We start from the raw sequence: 19541 nt of genomic DNA on the forward strand, positions 1-19541 counted from the left end.
TATAACTCATAAAACTCAACATCTGATCCAGGGGCGGATCTAGGATTTTCTCGAGGGGGGGGGGATTTTGACGACCTTTTTTTCTTTTTTAGGTCGACCAAATAGATTTTTTGAGCTCTCCCAAAGCACTGTTTTGCCCCTTTTTTGGCAAAATTTTCAGCGCCGCAGGCAAATTTTTGAAAAAACAGTCAAAAAAGGCGTTTTTGGGCACTTTTTGAAAAATTTTGACAAAAAAACGCGTTTTTTTTGGCGCGCGCTCCCCCTCAAAGTTAGTATATATTGGCGCCAAAGGCGCCTTTAGAAAATTTTTACGGTCGGTCGGCCAAAAATGGATTTCTGAAAAAGTATCAAAGGGGGGACCCTTTGGGTCGGCAGGTGGTCGAATCCCTGAGAGGGGGGGGGGCGTCCGTCAATCCCCCCTCCCTAAATCCGCCCCTGATCTGATCTAACTCAACTCTTGATCTGAATTAAACAAAAAGGTAGTTTTATAGGTTCATACTAAAAACAGTAAAGTTTTTGCAGTGAGCTCTTATAACTCATATAACTCAACATGGTATGCGCAGAGACATAAAATGGTTTATAGAATAAATCAGATACTTCATAACTTTGTTGTAGAGAATAGGGGTCAAGTTAACATCCTACTTCTCCCTCCACCCCAAAAAAATAGACCAAGTTACTCTCCTCCACCCCAGCGTTCATTTTAATTTAAATCTACTTAGCGCTGTATGTAAAATGCTATATTCTGTTTGGCAAAAAATTCGACCTCAGAACCAAGTTAACATCGTTCCCCCTAAACACATTTGAGGGGAGGATGTTAATTTGGTCCGAAAAAGCATGCTAATTGAAAAAAAAACACTAAAATTTGGATTCTTTTGTAAGAAAACATTTGAAGAAAATTTTGGGCGAAGTAGTTCAAACTTTTGATCATTTCACGTATAAACATGAGTGATGTTTTCATTTCCAAGCCAAAACTGAGTTCTTTATTTTGCTCTGATTCTGAGAAATGATGAAAACAGTTTCAGATAAACATTCACTTTTCTATATTCCTCTTGCGTCTTGCCAACCCAATACAGCATCATCCATGAGGTTTGGTCTACAGTGACCTTGGTATAATGGCTTAAACATAATAGGTCAAAATTGTTTACATAGTATGCAACTCAATTTTACTGCTAGCGCAGCACCACATACCCTGCTTAGCAGAAATTTTTAAAACTAATTCATGTAAATAATTTTATAGTAACAATAGGAGTTTTTTGCTCAGTTTTTAGTTTGCAGGTTTTGAAACTCTCGGATTATTGATTTATCCGTTTTATTTAAATCTTTTTAAGTTCTATGTGCCCTTCTCTTCGCCCAACTTGCATAACCGATTTTTTTCGGGAAAAATGTCACAGAAGTAGACTTAATCTGGATTCCATTGGCCGATCGTTTGCGTCTTGCAATTTGACCAGCGTTCCCTATATGCCGCCAGTGCCGCTTAAACGTAGGCCGGCAGGAGGTTCTTTTCATGGGTTTCACTGGGTTTCCGATCAGCTGAGTTTCTTTCCTCTTCGTTTGCCGGTAACTTCTTTGGACTTCCGTACATCTTCGATATTCGATTCGTCTCATGTGCCCGTTGGTGGGTCAAACGTCTCTTCTCCTTTCTAGGAAGCTGGCTGGTTTTTCCGGCGGTTTTTGTTCCGACTTTCTGTTCTTCCCTCTTTAGCATTTTATTTGCCAGATTTTCCCATTCTGTCGGTGATAGATCGCAATTCTGGTAGGTTTCTACTATTTCCTCCGGTTAAGTAAGCTTATCCAAGCGTTTGAGCTTCTTCTCTTTAGTTTATGTATTTTTTCGGCGTCGAATTTGATTGGCCGACCGACTCGCTGTCTTTCCCAGGTTCGTTTGTTTTTGTTGTTCCTCCAGACGTTCTGGTGCGCTGATTTTCAGTAGTTTTTTCGGTTATGCAGTCGGACTTTTACTGTACTCTTGAGACAGTTTGTTTTTTAGTTGAATCTTTGCTTCAGCGATACCGCTTTTTCTGCATACTGATCCCCCAGTAGTCTTCTTTTTCGATTCAGTTTCCGATGCAATAATCTTCTCTAACGGTTTTGTCAGTGCTTTCCCATTTTTTTCTGTTCTCGTCTTTTCCAAAAACTGTTTTCTGGGTGAGCTGAGTTTTGTCTGCTCTTTTTCTTCGATGTAGCATTTCTTCCCGGAACCCATCAATTTTCTGCTAAATTTTGGGTTTCTGGGCTAAATTTTGTGAGGTCCATTTTTCTTCTGATGTCGTTTCATGCTGATTCTTCTGATGTGGTTTTGTCTCGGCTAGTACTTTTTGCTGCAAAAATCCCAGCTTTTTTTTTAACCTCCATCTGGGTTTCTGGTCTCGGAGGTAGCTCTTTCACCGGTTCTTTTGGGTCTTCTAGCATTATTTATGGGTTCAGACATCCTTTGACTGTTACGGCCATCAAAAATTGTTTTAACCAGATCTTGAACTGCCTGGATGAATTCAAGTTCGTCGATGCCCAGAATACTGATATCATCATATCGGTGCGATTGTCTTGCGCTGAGAATCCTGCCATGTGATAACCTACGGGACTTGCTTACTGATAAAATAAAATGTAACCAGAACTAATTCAATTATTAACTGATGTGGTCTTTTCTTTTGTTAGCTGTTGCTTAGCTTAGTTAATAACAGACTGAGCTAGCAGCTGCTTAGATTAGGTTTGGTCTAGAGTGACCTTGGTATAATGATATAAATATAAAAGTTCATAAAAATTTACATTGCATACATTTCAAGATTACTGCTAGCGCAGTACCACAACACCTCCAGCATCGACGGCCCTTGTGTTCAACAAATGTTCTCTTTGCAGTATACTATGTGGTTAAGCTCTTGCGACGAACTCCATTGATACCATTGCGCTGGTTACTTTGCAAGGTTTTCAAGGTTTTTCAAGCGAGATAAACTTTTGCTTGCTCTGCTCAAGGCATCTCAACGGATGAAGAGGAATTCTCCGTCTCGGTACACCACTGATAAAAAAGTTTTGTATGGTTCTGTTTTCAACAATTTTATGTCGGAAAAGGCTCCCATGTTTTTTCATTTCATGTTGTTGTATGTTTCCGATTTTACCAGTGTTGTCTTCGAATCCATTTATTGCTACGTAATTAATTTTCAGTAATTGAGCCAAAAGCTCAGATCCTTCAAGTTGAACGAGTCAACAGGAAGACAAGTGCAGTGATTCAGCTATAGATTGCATTCTGTTCAGAGGATTCTACTCAGCAATAAAAAGGCAGTTCATTCTGATTTGTCATGAAAAGTCTCTTTTTCAAGGTCCTGCTCAATATATTTTTATTTTCCGCCCTCCCTGCATTATGCCTCGAAATTTTCTGATTGTGACAGAGCATGTGTTCTCAGAATTTAAAGTTTTTGGCCGATTTTCTGCGGAAATTACCAGGAATCATGTCTGTTGTTGAAAACTAATTTTTGAGAGAGAAGATAATTAGAGGAAAATTGGAAAGTGAATCGAACTTTTGAAATACATTTAATCGAATAAAATAGAATTTAGAAAAAATTGAAATCTGTCGTCGATGATGTTGATAATCTGTAAAAAAATATCTGGACACAACTTCCAAGAATGTAAGAATGTTGTCGTTAAAAACGGATTATTGTCGGATTGTGAATCGTATTAATTCACTACATAGGGATAACTTACGCTAGTTTCAGTAGCCAGATTTCAAAATTTCAAGTTTATATACTAGAAAAATCCCTTCAAGAACGTTTTATTTTAAAACTCAAAAAGTATGAAAAGGTCAAAAAGTTTTAAGGAAAGCTTAAAAATTTTTACAATTTTCAACAAAAACCTTTTAAAAAATTAATACACATTTCTAGCGCTTTATGTCCATCGTAACCGGTTACGGGCATCCGCTCAATGGGCTACACAATTTTGGTCAAAACCATTGGACCGGAATCTAGAAACATAGCCAAAAGTTATGTTAAATCAACACGCAAATGACATGAAATAAGTTTCATTTCAATTGAAAAAGACAAAAGCGTGAATCCAAATAGAAAAAAAAACTAAGCTTTCTCAAATGAGATAACTGGATAAAATTAACTACAACGGAAAAATTTCGGGTAAAATGAAACCAATTATAAAAAACTATGAAACTCGGGAAAAATTTGAAACCAACTGCACAATTTAAACTGACAAATTTAGAAATCAAATCGACTCGAAAAGTTCACAAGTGCATTCAAAATATAGAACAAATTTAAAATCAAAAAGGTTATTCAGTTCTCACAAATGTAAACTTTTGATTGTCTAACCCCACATAGTTGTTTTAAAATTTGAAAACTAGCTGTGTAGCTATTTGTGGCCGTATAATTTTTTTTTCTAGAATTCAAAATGGAAACAATTTGAGTTCATTTCGATTTTTTATGAAAACGAACTGCAAGAAAACGAATAAATCGCTGAGTTCTGATTGTTTTTGTCTTTTTTAGTCAAAAATCTACTGACTTAGTTAAAGCTTTAGCTCCTGAGGCTTCTTAAGTTCCTATGCACATACTTGCAAAGCTTCTCAGTCGTACGAATTTTATCCACGAACAAATTTGTTAACTTACACATAGGCAAACAAAAACCGACACACATATACTTCTTAATTGTTCCAATCACCGAATGTGGGCACAAACTTTGTCTTCGAGTGAGTTGCATTTTGTTTTAAGTTTCAAAACTTTTTTCATAGCAAATCATTGAACAATCATTGGAATGGGTCGAGTGATATACCATATTCACGGCCTTTCAGTCGTAGTTCAAATACTGCTAGTGCACTAGCAGTACCACATACTCCCTAGGGTGAACTTTTTTTACATTTATATAAACAACTTTATAATAACGATAGGAAGGAGTTTGAATCTCTTTTAGGGCCGCTTTTAAGAGTGTCCCTGTCGGTTCCTCTTCCGATTTCTCCGTATGGAGTGTTTGAAAGGATTGCCGAAACATTGAGGCTCCTTGCTCTTTGTTTGTCGAGAGCTTCTCCTGACCCTTGTGTCCTCCTTGCTCGATACGTCGGATGCGCCTTTTGGTGGGTCAAATCGCTCGTTCCTCTCTCCTTGTTATTGATTCTTTCATTGGAGTTCGTCCGCCACTTTTTGTAATCCTCTTTTTAGGACTTGGTCAGCTACGTTCTCCCATTCGCTTGTTGCAAAGACCCGATTTTGAAAGGTTTCTAGTATCTCCTCTGATTTGGTATTTATATCCACCATCTTCATTTTCCCCCTTTTTGCCGTTTTCGGGTCATTGAGCTTCTTGTGCAGTTTTCTTTTTCTTTTCGGATTTTTTAAGGACCATTTTTTTTTAGTTTTTGGCCCGATTGCTGAACTTGGTCCTCCCTCGTTCGGTTTGGTCCGATTTACCGCAAAGTTCAGTACCTCTCCCGATTCCCTTGCTTCTGATGTAACGATCGTTTGGCTGTGCTAGAACCTTTCATTGGGGGACAATGTGTCTGCTTGCTGTGACTGCAGCTGCAGTTCATTTTCTGAATCTCTTTCTCTGAGCCTCTCTTCTGGAGAGCTAATTTTTTGGAGATAGTTCTTCGGTTCCGCTTTACTCGAGCCTTGTGCTGGTTCTGGTTGAAGTTGATTTTTGGCGTCCGCGTGAAGTTTGGTGTCGTCTGGTAGATCGATCCTCCAGACGTTTTAATTGTGGAACCGGAATCCGATGAAATTTTTCCTTCTATGGGTTTCATTAGTGCTTTCCCACTTTTCCTGAGGTCGTCCATTCGTAGTTTTGTCTTTTTTGGTGAGGGAAAATTTTCTTCTTCTTAGTCTTCAATAAGACTCCTCTCCCAGGAGTAGATCATCTCCATTTTGAGTTCCGGGTTTGATTGTCCTGCTGAGTCTACAGTTCGCCTGATATCGTTTTTCGCTGCATCTTTATGCTCTTCCTTCCATGTAGCGTTCGCCTTCAAAAGGTTATTTTGCATCTTTGGTCGTTCCCTGTCTCGCGCTGTTGTGAGTTGTTGTTTGAACATCGACTCCGTATCTCTACTCTGAGTCCCCTTTTCGATGACATTTCGATTCTCCCTCGATTAGTCTCCCTTGATTAGTCGATGTTGTTTGTCTAAATAGTCAGAACTTTTCATAATTCTATCACGCATTTTTTAAATTCAATTTTCGTGAGTCTTCAGAAATGCGCCTGAAATGGAGAGACTTGAACATTCTTTTTTATTCCATCTCGAATCGCGGATTATGGTGCTGAGGCAGAGTTCGATCAGACGCTTATTTTCTTCTAATACCCTTACCCCCAGTCTGGGCTGTGCCGTTTGGATTGTTCATTCTACTAGGCCGCAGCCCCGATGGTCTCCGATCGGGCAAAATTTTTGTTCGATACTGTTCTTGTACAAATATTCTCCTTGAAACCAGACAACTGGTCTAACAGAAACCATTCCGTAAAGCCATGTGTGTCAAAATATGTAAGCAAAATTTTTAATCTGGTCTTTCCATTTGTTGATTTAGTTACTTTTACTGGCGAAAATTTCGAAAATCTTCCGATAGCTACCAAAAAGTATATCTTTTTCCCGTTATGATTTTTTATTGGACCCGCGCAATCTTACTCGAGTTCCTGACCCGGCTGCGTAAGCAGTGGAAGGGGTTTTGAAGCGTTTTTGGAATTAATTATTTTAAGTTCTCACCATATCTGGTGCAAACACGGCATTCTTCCGCGAGATTCACTGTGTCCTCGTGCATATGATACCATCACAGGTATCTTATTACTCTCAGCATCGCTTCCTGTCCTGGGTGTCCTCAGTGATTTCGTTTCAATACTGCCGGACGCAGTTGTAAGAGTACGGCTAGTCGGTTGTCTACTAATATGCAATCATCTTGCATGGCCATCTGGTTCCACAACGGATTGGTATAGGGTCCCCACAGTTCAAATCCCTGCTTGTCTCCTCTCTCGATCGACCTCCTCAGCGTTTCCATCAGGGTATCTTCCGAGAGTAGCTCTGCTAACAAATTCTTTTCAAACAATTTTGAGAGATTGTCTAACGAGTCCCCTTTCAATTGTTTTTGCAGTTCGGTTTCCTTTCTGGAAATGTTACGATTTCGAGTTGGTGGTTCTATTGCGCAAACGTTTTCTTCGTCCTCGTTGCTCTCTGTTGTCGTGGTGAGATCGACCTCGATCAATTGGATGTCTCTTCGAAGTGACTCATTGGATTCTGACTAACTGCTAATCGCCGGGAAATGTCCTTCAAGCTCTCTTGTGTTGTTTGGCGGAGTGCTAGCTGCTCCACCGATTAACTGCCAGAAACAAAGCAGCCGACTATCGGCTTCCTTCTGTTGATCCTCCGAAAATTTCCATTTCACACGTGATGGCTGACGGGTTTCTTCGCTCTCCGAACTGTCCCGATTTTTCCGGCTTCCTCTGATTATCTTTCTTGGTCTCTGTAAAGTCTCTGTGACTTCCTCCTCCGACATATCGTTGGTATTGTGGAAACATCGGTTTCAGCGAGGATCCATAAGGTTTTTCTCACTTTCTTTGCATCGCCAGTGTTCCTGTGGTGTATCTGAACACCAGTCGTATCATTTGTTTGGCTGCTCGCTCATTTTGCTTCGTTTTCCGACGGAATATGAATTTTTCTTTCAGAGTTTCTGTCCGGCCGTTTTCTGAGTTGCAAAGAAGATAAAGTGTCTTTTTGGGGTAGAGTTTTTTGTTTGGCTGTTTAGGCGATCGCGAAAGTTGATTTATCTCGTTCCGGTCGAACTTGCTTCCCGCGTTCGGAATAATTTTTGATAGATGATTTACACTACCAAGAAATGACCTTATTTACTATAGCAATTTAGGTGGATTAGGTTTCTGAAAAGCTGCTGTTATGGTCAGTTTGGTCTGATTCCCGACTCTGATAGATGATGGCTTAACCAATCTAGCTCATTTTTGAAGCATTCATACTTTGAAATTTTAACGCCAAATTTTCTTCATCTAGGTTTTCTAAGATCTTTTTCATCAGTTTTTCAGGTTTTAGGTCATCTCCTTTTGATACACTGAGGATATCATCCAACCAAAGGGTAGTCGTTGCATGGTTAATTGTTCTGTCCATGATTTTTGGAAGTCGGCCGGCATATGTGCTAAGCTATAGAACCCGGTTTGGAATCTCTAAGTTCCTGTAGCATTAACCCCTACGAATATCAAAATTGTCGAGCTGTATCTGCAGCCAATTTTAATGAATGTATGCATACTTGAGATCAAGTACCGTGAAGTATATTGTGTCCATTTTGTCCTCAGTGACAATTTGGTTAACTCCAGCTATTAGTTCGTCAACGTTTGAAATTTGCTTTGCATCTAATTCCAATTTGCTTTGCGACTAATGCCAATTTGATCGAGTCACCTTTTTTGAGTTTTGTTAATTCGGTCAATTGTTATCAAATGGTCAATTTTAGTCTAATTTTAGCGAACAGGCTTATAGCAAGGCAATAAATTATAGATTAAGTTTAGTTTCACTATAAATTAAGTTTAGTTTCACTCCAGTTAATTTAATTGGCGAAATTTTTAAAACAGTTTCTTAGAAGTAATTTTTTGAAGAAAAGTTGAACCATACTTTTGCCCAATTGACATGAAAACAATTTTTCAAAAAGTTACAAAAAGTGTCTAAATGCTGAGAAAAACCGATTTTAAATTTCTGATTTTGAATCTAGTTTAGAGCAAATAAAGCACAAAAGCGGGTTTATAATAAAAAAATAAGCGATTATGTCAGCCGCAAAATTTGAATAAAACTCCAATCAAAGGAAGGAGTGTCACCTCTGAATTATTTTGAAGGAGCGTCACTTCTTTTTTGGGGTAAATAAAATTTCAGAAGTTTTTGTAAGCTATTAGGAAAAAAAGTTGAACATTTTTAAGATTAGTTGTTTATAATGTTTTTTATTCATCCTTCGAACGCGAGTTTTTATCAACAAAGCCTAATTTACTATTCATAACAAATATGCTTTAGTTTTATGGCTTCGTTCAGATCGTGTCATCATAGCACGCGGGGAAGGGGGAGCGTCATCTTATCATTATTGCAACACAACCATCAACACTTTTTCGGTGTGTATCGGTTGCTGTTTTCATTATTGGTTGTAAGTTCTGGCTGCTCAGGTGTCGCAAGTTTTCACCCATCATGTTCCATTTAAGTAAACTTTCTGGATCTAAATCATGTTAAATTTTGTTGGTTGCTCCGACCAGTGAGAAAGGGAAGGAATTTTTTTACGAGTTTTTTAGATTGTTTTTAGTTTTTAATTTTTTTCACGCAAAATCAGGTACGACAAATAATAATTATAATTGGTCGAGTGAAACATATTGAAACCCCTTCAGTCAATCCTGACTCTCGAATTACATTTTAAAAAAACCAAAAAAAAACAAGAAGCGAGTAACCTTTTTATAAGGAAATTGACTATTTAGGCTATGAAAAACATATCTTTTTGAAACAGAAAATTTATCGAAGATTCATGTAGCGCTTCCTTCGCAAAGAACAGTCAAGCATAAAAAAGGAATCTCTCAATCTGTGTTTCGAAAACCACAGCAACGGACTACTTTTTTTGATCCGACCACCAAAAGTGGGTTGCAACTTTGTCTTCGTTTGTCTATTATTTTTAAATTACTTTTAAAACTTTTTTCCACGCAAAATCAAGTAGCATAAACAATCATTAAAATGGATTGAGTGATATACCAAAGAAAAACATTTCTAATCCGGGAAAAAAACTCGAAGAACCATTAAAAATTTGAGTAATTTTGCATAAAAGTTGCAAAAAATTGCTGAAAGTTTGAAGGAAACTTCAAACTAGTTTCATTTTTTTTCTTCAATTTTTTGTTTGTTATTTCATTTCTAAAGTCAGCTGTAATTGATTAGAACTATTATTCTTTAGAACTTAAATTATTAGATGATTAGAACTTAAATTATTCGTTTTTTTACATCACTCCACGCGTCCAATTACAAAAATTATTTAAAAATTTTCATAGTTTTTTTTTATGATTTTGGTCGGAATTTTCTCTGCTACTTTATTTTATCTGTTTTTATATACTACTTACCTCTATAAGAAAGTTTTTTGGCCTCAATTAGATACCACACTTGACCCAATAAGACATTTTTCGAGTAACTAGTTTTTATGCGTGAAAAAAAAAACAATCTTGAAACCAACGTTTCTTTTCTGATTTCCCACTTCAACGATTCAAAGCACTTTTTGCTAAGTGGTTTTATCTCTCTGCGGTATGAAGAAAATCGAAAGGTTTACAAGAGAAATTGTCTGCTGTTCGAGTAGCAGATTTAGGGTGGCTTATTAGTACTCACCACTCAACATCCAGTTTTGGAGATTTTTGCTCTAAATTATGTTTCGAGCAACTAATTTTAAGTTTTTCCCAATGAACTTTATTTTAAGTTTTAAGTTTCGAAATGCAATTTTGCTTACACAGCTTCCTAAAAAATTTTCATTAGAATTTTTGGAAAATTTTTTGGGAAGCTGAATCAGTTTGCTTAAAAGAGTTCCGATTTTTTTCACCAACATTTGAATAATCCTTGAATGAAAAGTCTTTGTCGGTGTCTGTAGCACTGAATTGAAAATGCGATTATTTTCTTTTCATTAGCTAATATTTTATGTCCAAACTCCTCAAGGTTTTTTTTTCATTAGCTAATATTTTTTGTCCAACCTCCTCAAAGTTTTTTTTTATTAGCTAATATTTTTTGTCCAACCTCCTCAAAGGTTTTTTTTATTAGCTAATATTTTTGTCCAAACTCAAGCTTTTTTTCGCGCTGAAACTAAGACAAGAAAGAGTTTGAGAATGAGCATTTGGGCAACACTTACCAGATAAGGATACAAAAAAGGGAAGAAAAGTGGAACAGAAGATGAGAGCGAGTGAACAAAGTAAGAAGTGAGTGAAATTAGAATCAATCAACAAATGATTAAGAAAATGGAAAAGTGTTCAAAGCGATTAAAATTCTCGCTACTCTTCTCGGGGGAGGGGTGCGGTGTTTATTATTGATTTGTTGATTTTTTTAGCAACCAGGCGAATATAACTAACGATCGGGAAGAGAGAAAGATGAAAAGGCAAAGCAGAAAAAGTGAATTTAAGTGACGAGCAAAACGTTTTTTTTTTAAATCAACGGGGGTAAAAGGGAAATGAATTTAAATATTATCAACGTTTTGCTGCTGCTTTCAGAGAATTATTGAAAAGGGCAAACAAAAACACCGCGGCACATTTAACCAATTTAATTGTTGCGGCGCCTGAAACTGAAAAAGAAAATAATAAACAAACAGTGGATAAGTTTGCAGATTTTATATCAAAGAGGAAAAATAATTCACTAGAAAGGAAAAGCTTCTATGGGTTCTAATCTCAATTAAGCGGGAAAAACGATTAGACTTTGGGCAAAAAATGAATCAACAAACTTGAAGAAAAATGATTTTATGCCAATCGAATTAAATTGAAAAATTATTCAAATTTGTCAATTGGATTTTTGACTTCTAAAAATATCGAATTGAAGGAAACAATTGTTTGATGGCGGAAAACAACAAAAAACAAGTGCAATTTTTTGAAGGGAAAGTGAATGAAAAAGTATGCAAAGTGATTTATAGATATGTTTTGCAAGTAATGGGGGGAAAACAGGCAATTAGGCGCAAGCGTGGGGGATTTTTAACGGAAAAGATAAAATTAGCTCAATTAGAAAATGTTCAGTGGAGTGAAAATGGGGAAAAGTGTACGCGATAAGATATATGGAAAAAAGATAGTGGCGGAACAAAAGCGAAGGAAAACAAACAAAAGTGGGGAAATAATTATTCGGTTTGAGCAGAAAAAAACGGGATTATACATTTTTTACACAAAAAGCTCCAATTTGCAGTCTTGTGTTTGTTAAAATTTCATCCTCTTTCTTTTCTGTTTCTGTTCCGCCACAGTGGGGCTGAAAAGTGGGAAAGATAAGAAGAAAAGGAGGAAGCAGCGAAGAAATAAATGAACATGGTTTAGAATTGCACACAATCAACACCACAAACAACAACAAATATGTCGTTAATTCACAATCGGGCTGAATCTGATTGTCGTTGTTCTGATTCAACCAATTTGGAAAAAAAATCAGAGTTAGTTAGATGAGAAATTGCATCGTTTCTTTCCGACTTTCATTAAAGTTATCAGCATTTATGCCACCTTTAATGATATTTTTTGACAAACTTTGGTGACCAAATGCGAATATCAATTGACATATTTTCACATGTTCCTTCATTATCGGATTCAAGTGCAAGAGCTCTGGGTCGCAATTGGGTTAATCGAAGTCCCTCAGAATTCCACCCCCTAACCAGCAAAACGACCCATTTTTTCCTATCTAACGGGGTCAGTTATATGCGCAGGATTTTTTGAGAAAAGTTTCGATGATATTTTTTCTTTTTAGGTCAGTCATTTATATTTTTCGACAGACCTTTTTTTGAGCTTAGCGCTTGCGATACAGCATCAAGAAACTAGCAAAGTTGGAGAAAAAATTGAATTGACAAAACAAAAATGATCGATCGAAAAGAATAAGATTAGTTCGGAAAAAAATGACTAGACGATAGAATGTGAAATTAGCATTGTAGGAAAATTTACCAAGCAGTAACAAAGCCGAAAACATTTTAGCAGAAACCCTTTAAGCAAAAAAAAACAACAAGAAAAAAGACTTTAAAAAAGTTAATAAGAACCCCTCAACCTCAAACGCACACAATTGATGCTCGTCATATGAAACATTATAAGGCTACTAAGACAATTCAAAATAGGACAAACCCCTTAAGTCGAAAGAAAGCAAATAAAAATGAAAAAAGTTGAAAAAAAAATCCAAACAAAATTGGACAAATAATAAATTATGTTGTCAAGAAAATCTGTCATTTTAACAAAGGCGCTATTTTCTATCACTTTTCAAAAGCCGCGTTTGACGCCATTATAAACTAGTTTTGAAGGAGAGCGCACACTGAAAAGAAAACTTTTTTTTTGTCATAATTTTCCAAAATGTGGCCTTTTCAAGGAGTTTTGAAGTGTTTTTCAAAAAGTTTGCCTGAGGCGCAAAATATTTAGTCAAAATAAGCTCTCTTCAGTTTTCTGGGTGCGCTCGCGGTCCATTCCTGCATGTTGAAAGTTTTTATTGTTCTTGATTGCTCATGTCGTTTTCAACAAGCTCTTCGCAATTTTTTGTTAATTATCTAAATGATTTTCTCATTGTTTATACATTTGACGTGCAAAAACGTCTTAATACCAGTTAAAAAAGTCTGATTTAAATCAATTTGTAATGCAATCAGCGTGCGAAAATTTGTTACCGACGCCAGATATAATTTGCAATATAACGCACAGATGTTGAAGGCAGGCATGCGCTCTCGAACTAAAGAAAAGTATGATGTTTATTTTAAAAAAGTTCTGCATAAAACTTAATTGACTCAACTTTATTAATAGACAAAAATGACTTATTATTCCAGTTCTTTAAATATTAATACATATGTCGAGGAAATTTGGATGCTATTATGATTTTGCTCTAAGCAAAAACAATGGTGGTAAAAGCAAACACGGCATAAGAGTTTCGGATCTGTGTGACTTTAAAGTTCTGTCCACCGTGATTTGGATGTCGGAAATAAAATCAACCAAGTAAAACCTGGGCAATGGGTAACGCTGAAAAAAAAAGAGAAAAAAACCTCTTCCGAAAAACAGAAGAATGTTCCTTAAATTATGACCACTAAAAATCAGACAATTAGCCGATTAAAAATAAGCTGAAATCATTTGCGCAGAAGGAAAATTTTTAAGTGATAAGAAACACACAGGAAAAAATGTAGAAGTCAAAACTTTTAAAACAACAAACATCAGAAAAAACACTGAAAGTAACTACAAGGTAACTTGTGGACAGCAAAAAAAAACAATTCTATGATGGGAAACTGAGCGGACAAAACACATAAGCAGACAAATAGTCAGCCGAGAGTTTCTTGAAAAGGAATATTTAGAGTTTGTAGGAAAAGAGAGGCCCTGTCAGATTTGAACTCAGGACCATGCCGTCCCAGGTATATTCGCTACCTCCAGACCAAGTGTAAATATTCGTTACCTCCAGACCACGATAAAATTGAATTTATTGTCAACTGAACCTAAATGTACCATTCTGATTTTTATCATTGTGATTTAAAGTTATTTACGTGAAAAAAGTCTAGTACCTAATTCGAAAACCCTTGCTTACCGCAAGGGTAAACACTCTGAAAATGTTATCTCTTCTTAGCTTAACACAGATATATCTTGATACGATATCACTCGCAAACCAAAGAAAGTTCAGAACAAGTCCTGGAGCAAATTTCCAAGATCATGATCGCCATAAAGCAAAATTAAAAAAAAAACATTTAGTTTTGAAATTCTTTTTTTTTATAGTACCAAATCTTCTTATAGTGTTTTCTTGCAGTATAAAATCTTTAAAAAAGACAGAATTTAAAATAAAAAAGACCTCGAAACTTTGAAGACAAATCACAACAAGACTGTTCGTCTCAGGGCGAAGCCTTGAATGTTCCGACTGCCTTTTAAGGTTTATGGAGCAGCAATAATAACATAAAAAATTTAAGGAAATAAAAAAAAATGAAATTTTTTTCTTTTAATTTGAAATTTTTTTTATAAAAATTATCCCCCCACACGCAATATAAAGTACAAAAAGATAGATTTTGTTCCTTGTAACAAATCAATTATGGCAAATAAGCTTCGTTCAATTAGTTTGGAACGATTTATAAGACGGATTAAATCTCCGCTTACGCGTTAATAGCGCGAATTATATTGCGCGTTAATTGTCCCAAATTGGTCAAAATGGAAATCTTTAAACCCTCATAACTTTACGCAAAATGATCACAGGTGAAATATCTTTTCAAATTTAAGCTCATGACAACAATGGCTTTCGAATGATATAAAAAAATTCCGTCAAAAATGGCTAGTTAAAAAGTCGAATTTTGTCTGAAGAAAAAAAAACCCACCCCGAGCATAAATATTCCGTTACTTTCGTATCGAAAGTCGGAACAAAAATTCTTTTTGCCAAACATGAGAGAAACATTTAATTAGCCTTGAATACTACAAACTATGATGGAGAAAAGCTTCTCCAAATTATTTATGATTATCAATATTTTTTAAGAAATTTTAATGAAAAACGCTACACTAAAACCAGCATACTTGAAATCTCTGCAAAAACACTTGATAAAAAGTGTATTTCCAGATCAAAATTTCCCGCTTTATTTTATAGAATGACGCTGATTTAATAAGAGGCATCTAAGCTAATGTTAAAACTTTTTTCAGCAATGATGAAATATCGATAACTTATTGCGCTGAGTGAGAGATTTCAGCGATGAATCAGCGCAACTTCATCAATAAAATAAGGTTTGCAAGTTGAATTTTTCTACAGCTTTTATAAGGTTTGATTTTCCCATTTTGAAGATATTTGAACAAAACGAAAGAGAGCGAGTCGCTAAAAATGGATTGCACTATTGCTAAAGCGTATGTAATCAATGAATTGCACATATAGCGCGCAGTTTTGAATTAATTTTATAACAAAAATATTAACTCGTCAATTTTTATATGTAAAAATGTTCCTACAAAAAATCACTTTTTTCTACTGATGCCTAAAAAACACTCCTTCTACTTGGAGATCTCTAAATCTTAAGGGGATTCTTTTGAAACTTAAGGTTTGCCCTTCATCGAATGACTTTACTATAATGAATCACTCTGATTAAAGTTTTTTGTCATTGGAGCCCACTTAAAATCTCGTTGCTTATTCTTTACTACTTTAGCATGAAAATTGAAAATCTAATTTAAAATCTTTTCTATTTCATCGCTTAATATTCATCGCTATATTAGTGCTATTTTAGCATTGAAATTTGCTACTGGGGTCACGATTTAAAAGTTCATTGCTAATTAAATGCAAATTCGTCGCTCAACTTTTTCGATTTCTCCAGTTCTGAATCAGTGTTAGTTATTTGGGTAAATGGTTAGCGCTAAATCATTGATTGCGAGCGCTGTTTTTTAAACCATTTCTAGTGTTCAACGCACACCCAAATTGAGATGCATTTAATTGCCATAAACAGGAGCGAAACTAAGACATTTGCGAAAGTTTCTCCTCCTATTTCCGTGTTTCCTTAACCAGTAAGAGATCTTACTTTTCCGAAGAGTTTTTTTTGTTGCAGACACAGTTTTGAAATAATAAAACATTACCATCTGTGGGAATTTTTTTAACAAGATTCTGATTTAATAACTTTATTATTAAAGCGCGCGCTGGCTCTCAAAAATACTAAATGAATTACTAGCTCCAAAGGCTATATTCTAGTTGATTAAACAAACGGATATAAAAGTTTAAAAGCAGTAAAAGAGAGATTTTGGATGGACAGGGCGACAATGAAGCTCAACCGAATAGATCTTTTTCAAGCAAAACGTTGAAATCGATTTCTTTAAATATAACTCACCAATGATGCTGGAGATAGATAGTCGGTGGCAAGCAGCAATCATTGCCGTTTGAAATGCATCAAATCAAAACTAATATTTTTACTGAACCAAAAAAGCCAATTAAAAGTGAGGGTATAATAAAATTTATGGTATCAACTAACAAAACGGTTCAGCGGAACCAACAGACGTTTGTGTAATTTATCAGAAATGAAAGATCCGATTTACAGTTTCGCAGTAAAGTTGTTAACATATTTCCCCTTCGGCGAACATTCACAGCCACGAGAAAAGAAAAGCTTTGAATGGTAACTATTAGACGTAAACTATCATTTATATGGTGTCAGTAACAGATCTCACAGACAAAAAGCCATAAAAACAATGGTTTAGTACAAGTTATTAAAAAGTACCAACAGAACATATGTCTAGTATATGTATTTAAAGAGGTGTTGTGTTTAATTGCAACTGCATAACTTTTCACAGGTCATTCTAATTGCTGAAAAATATCTTAAGTTGGTGTGTTATGATCACTTCGTTAACTAATTGAATCGCTCTCCAAACTTGTTAAGAGTCACTTTTTGTCACAATACATAAAACAAAAGGGGGAGCTGTTCGCCATTCTTGCATGTTGAAAGTACTTATTGTTCTTAGTTCGTCATGTCATTTTCAACAAGCACTTCGCAATTTTTTGTTAACTATCTAAATGATTTTCTCATTGTTTGTACATTTGCCGTGTAAAAAACCTCTTAATACCAATTAAAAGAGTCTGACTTAAATCAGTTTGTAATGCAATCAGCGTGCGAAAAGTTGTTACCGGCGCCAGATATAATTTGCAATATAACGCACAGGTGTTGAAGGCAGGCATCACTCTCAAATTAATCAAAAATCATGATGTATCTTCATATAACTTAATTTTCTCAACTTTATTAATAGACAAAATTGCCTCAATACTCCGGTTCTTTAAAGATTGATACGTATGTCGAGGAAATTTGGATGCTGGTATGATTTTTTTAAAGCAAAAACAATGGTAGCCAAATCAAACCACAGTAAATGAGTTCGCGGAGTGGTGTCGCTTTACAGTTTTGTCCACCGTGATTTGGATGTCGGCATAAACGCTAAAAAAATTCTCAGCTCAAAAATCTTTATTCTTCCTCAAGTCTTTCAATTTATATAGGAAACACCGCATGTTTGGTAATTTTTTTAAAAATTTTGTTTCACTGTACAGCACTGTTATGTGAATTTTTTCAAGATGTAACTGCCAAATAGAATCAGCCAAGTAAACCTGGCAGTGAGTAACGCTGAAAAAAAAGAGAAAAAATAAGGTCATTCCCTAACTTTGGACCACCAATTGAGAAAGATCGCGTTCCAAACGTAGTGCGACACTTAAAAATATTGACTTCAATACAACAACATGTTGAGCATCAATAGAATTCTACGTACTGGTTTTGTGAATAGGGCGTTAATACTTTTGGGAATCCTCAAAGAACGATAAGTATGATAAATGAAGGAGAGGATTTTAAAGTGAATCGTGCTATCAATACGCACCAATGCAGAGTAACTAAAGTTGGTTCACGAATGACGAGTAATCTTGCGGATAAGTTCTGCTGCACTCGATTGAACACGTCGATTTTTTTCTAAATAAATCCTGCAGTTACCATAGGATTTTTTCTTCAAAAATTTATTAATAGTTTTAGTCTTCCATGAATTATTTAAAAAGGGTTTATGCAATCTTTTTTTCTCTAACAATGACAAGTATCAAAAAGAATGCAATCTATATCACAAAATATTACAATAAAAGAAAAACCTGACAAACTCAAACAAAAAATAAAGACCGACGGATACAGTGCAAATAGCACAGAATATTCCAACAAAAAAATTAGGATTTTTTTTTCAATTATTGTAGTTTTTTTGTCTGATAAATGAAAATGAAATTCTACATGGTCTGATCTGAACGAAATGCTATAACTCAAGCATGTTCGGCAATTATAGTAAAATAGGCAAATAGAAAACAATTTTTGCAGATAAATGTCTAGAAGAACAAAAAAATATGATAAAAATATTTTGAAAACTTTTAAAAACTTTTAAAATTTTGGTTCCTAAAATGGCGCTAAAAACTCAAAAAACTAATTTCATTTGAGTAAAACTAAATTTTCACAGCATAAATGAGCTAATGTCAAACTACTCACTCATATTATTTGCTCGAATTCATACTGAAACTCGAAATTTTCAAACAGGCTTTTCTCGACACTGGGATTTTTTTTTTCAATTCTGGACATTTTTTGAAAACGATTGTTCGAATCACGACTGAAAGGACTTGAATATTATATATAACTTGACCCATTATGATGATAACTTGTGGTAATTTTGCGTGGAAAACAAAAAAACTAAAACACCCAAAACTAAAACACCCTTTTTTGTTTGAGGCTGAATTTTTTTTCCACTAAAACAATTTTAAGTGGTTAAACATCGTTGCTGAGTTTTTAGCTTTGCTGATTCAAATTCAATATATTATATAAGGGTATGCAAAAATAGGTCTAATTTCACACGAAAAACTCATAATGGTTTTTTTTTCTTTGAAAATAATTGTCTTGTCTGGAGTACTAAAAATCTTTACTACCGCGCGGCATTCTTGCACACAGAAGCAAAAATGAGCTTCGCACCGCTGGTGATACAAAACAAGAAAGCCGCTGAGTCAGAAAAACATCAAATTAAATTAGAAAATGTCGAACAAACAAGATCTATCAAAAAATAAGGCTAGTTTTCAAATTGAAGAATAACATGCCAAGACAGTGGTACGTGAAATAAGCATCAGATGAAAATTTACCGAACAGTTACAAAGCAGAAAAATACTTTGGCAAAAACTCTCTAGGCCGAAAAAAATTAAGACACACGCACACACATTTTTTTGCTCCTCGAAAGTCGCAATGTGGCCCTTAAACCGATATTTTATAGTACAAAAACCTAATAATCCGAGAGAAAAGAAAAAACATTGAAGTAGAAAAAAAATTGTTGTCAAGAAAAACTTGAATTAGAATTTCTATTAAGATTTTAAGCATTTTGTTCGACCCAAAGGTGAGCAGTAAAATTTTATTTTCTTTGAAACGAATTGAAATTAGGTGACTAAGCCGATAAAAAGCAAACCGAATTCACTT

General features: G+C 35.3%; 1 protein-coding gene across 8 annotated transcripts in view; it reads right to left on the bottom strand.

Annotated features, from left to right (window-relative positions):
• The window catches only part of LOC134843893 (poly(rC)-binding protein 2-like), a 49347-nt gene extending 32559 nt beyond the window's left edge, over nt 1-16788 (bottom strand). For 3 of the 8 annotated variants that reach the window (XM_063860228.1, XM_063860227.1, XM_063860229.1), the window contains exon 1: nt 10803-11774. The gene's annotated coding sequence lies outside the window, so the exon portion shown is untranslated. Of the gene's footprint in view, nt 1-10802; nt 11782-16415 lie in introns of those variants that run through there. The other 5 variants (XR_010162622.1, XM_063860222.1, XM_063860218.1 and 2 more) reach the window with 5 other exon arrangements.
• Between the last annotated feature and the right edge of the window lie 2753 nt (nt 16789-19541).

Source organism: Symsagittifera roscoffensis, chromosome 4, assembly GCF_963678635.1.
Source record: "Symsagittifera roscoffensis chromosome 4, txSymRosc1.1, whole genome shotgun sequence".
In the NCBI taxonomy this organism is placed as follows: Eukaryota; Metazoa; Xenacoelomorpha; order Acoela; family Convolutidae; genus Symsagittifera; species Symsagittifera roscoffensis.